The sequence below is a fragment of the Anopheles funestus genome (assembly GCF_943734845.2).
Source record: "Anopheles funestus chromosome X unlocalized genomic scaffold, idAnoFuneDA-416_04 X_unloc_119, whole genome shotgun sequence".
Classification (NCBI taxonomy): domain Eukaryota; kingdom Metazoa; phylum Arthropoda; class Insecta; order Diptera; family Culicidae; genus Anopheles; species Anopheles funestus.
This window is the reverse complement of record NW_026045060.1, coordinates 12,501-15,000: the sequence shown is the minus strand read 5'-3', so window position 1 is coordinate 15,000 and position 2,500 is coordinate 12,501. Positions and strand designations below refer to the sequence as shown.

The 2,500-nt window shown below is 49.0% G+C and overlaps 1 non-coding gene across 1 annotated transcript; it reads right to left on the bottom strand.

Moving 5' to 3' along the window:
- Positions 1 to 295: 295 nt before the first annotated feature.
- LOC125772826 (5.8S ribosomal RNA) lies at positions 296 to 453 on the bottom strand. The gene has a single exon (XR_007419681.1). It is a non-coding gene; the product is annotated as a 5.8S ribosomal RNA (ribosomal RNA).
- Between the last annotated feature and the right edge of the window lie 2,047 nt (positions 454 to 2,500).

Genomic DNA, 2,500 nt, shown 5'->3' with positions numbered 1-2,500 from the left:
TGGACATCAAAGAGGTTTTCGATTGAATTTCCCCATGTTTCACAACGTACTCTTAGCGGTATCCTACGATACGTCTCACTCTATTTGTGTGTGTGCGCGTTTACGTGCGTGCGATTTATGCGGTTCACCCCTTTACTTTCAGCGCCCTGCGGTCCCAACAAAGGTCCCGAGCACGCCATTATGCACAGTGTGGAAGCGTGTTTCCCCCACGACACTAGACGGGCTGCTCGCCATAGTGTTCTATTGTGGCACGCTCCACCCTGAAGTTTGGTTTGTTGTATATCAAGGAATTGATAGGCACTCAAGAATGTGTGCATCGGCCGGGTTTAATCGTCCGACGCGCAATATGCGTTCAACTTATCGGTGTTCATGTGTCCTGCAGTTCACATTGTGACGCGCATTTAGCTGCGGTCTTCATCGATCCATGAGCCGAGTGATCCCCTGCCTAGGGTTTTATAGTAAGGTTCCCAATGTAACACAATCCCGGTGGTACGTCCAAAGACTAACTTTCTGACTAAGTTGTCTTTATTACCCAATAGTCCCAGGCCTTGTGACTTGTGGCTCATGTCTACGCCCATGGCCACCATTCGCTAAGATAGTTTTGAAGTCACTTTGAAGGCCCAGGAACAACTCTCTTAGCACATCGGTTAACCTGACGCCGCAGTCAACTCATGTGCTTGGATCGGATCGAGCTATTGAGTATTGGGCCTGCATACTCGCTCATCCGTATCCTTTGCGTACCGCCCCATGGCCCTTGTATGTCTGCACCACAGTTCCTGTTCGTTCCGTGCCTATGGCCGGATACGTATTGCACATCGGTATACCTGTTGCTACTCAGGCAACTCGTGTGCGTGGATTGGATCGAGAACATGGTGTGTGCCCCATGTTATAATTGATAGTCCATATCCACTTTATAGGTTAAAGTCATAAGTTGTGATTGCACAACCATTCTTCATAAGAGTTTAATCACTCTTCAACTAACTTTCGTTCTGGTGTCTTGGTATCAAATCGCGTAAGACACAAGATTCTACTGGCCAAATAGAATCTAGCACATTGGTTAACCTGGCGCCGCAGTCAACTCATGTGCTTGGATCGGATCGAGCTATTGAGTATTGGGCCTGCATACTCGCTCATCCGTATCCTTTGCGTACCGCCCCATGGCCCCGTCCTTAGAGTTAATGACTAGTAGGCTTAACTCTTTGTATGTCTGCACCACAGTTCCCGTTCGTTCCGTGCCGTGGCCGGATACGTATTGCACATCGGTATACCTGTCGCTACTCAGGCAACTCGTGTGCGTGGATTGGATCGAGCTCATGGGGTGTGTAGAGATTCCATGTTATAATTGCAAGTCCATATCCACTTTATAGGTTAAAGTCATAAGTTGTGATTGCACAACCATACTTCATAAGAGTTTAATAACTCTTCAACTAACTTTCGTTCTGGTGTCTTGGTATCAAATCGCATAAGACACAAGATTCTACTGGCCAAATAGAATCTAGCACATTGGTTAACCTGGCGCCGCAGTCAACTCATGTGCTTGGATCGGATCGAGCTATTGAGTATTGGGCCTGCATACTCGCTCATCCGTATCCTTTGCGTACCGCCCCATGGCCCCGTCCTTAGAGTTAATGACTAATAGGCTTAACTCTTTGTATGTCTGCACCACAGTTCCCGTTCGTTCCGTGCCGTGGCCGGATACGTATTGCACAACAGTAGATACCATCACCTGACGTATCTAACACACCACTATTGTAACTCGTCGTCGAAGGACCTTTCAAGTGCCTGATGGCCAGGGGAGCTCTTACACGGCACGGAGACACAGTGATGCTCGCCCATCACAGTGTACAACGATCGAGTTTGCTTAAGTGTCTGGGTACCTACACACCAGACACAATGCAATGGCCACGGATCCACACAAGGCACATCACATGCAGAAAGCTTCACCAGATTATGACACATACCACACTCTTGTAACTCGTCGTCGAAGGGGCGTTCAAAGTGCCTTACGGCTAGGGGAGATCTAGCACGGCACGGAGACACAGTGATGGTTGCCCATCAAAGTGTACAACGATCGAGTTTGCTTTCCGCGCAAGCGTTCTAAGTGTCTGGGTACCTACACACCAGACACAATGCAATGGCCACGGATCCACACAAGGCACATCACATGCAGAAAGCTTCACCAGATTCTGACACATACCACACTCTTGTAACTCGTCGTCGAAGGGGCGTTCAAAGTGCCTTACGGCTAGGGGGGATCTAGCACGGCACGGAGACACAGTGATGGTCACCCATCAAAGTGTACAACGATCGAGTTTGCTTTCCGCGCAAGCGTTCTAAGTGTCTGGGTATCTAAGCACCAGACACAATGCAATGGCCACGGATCCACACAAGGCACATCACATGCAGAAAGCTTCACCAGATTCTGACACATACCACACACATGCAACTCGTCGTCGAAGGGGCGTTCAAGTGCCTTACGGCTAGGGGAGATCTAGCTCGG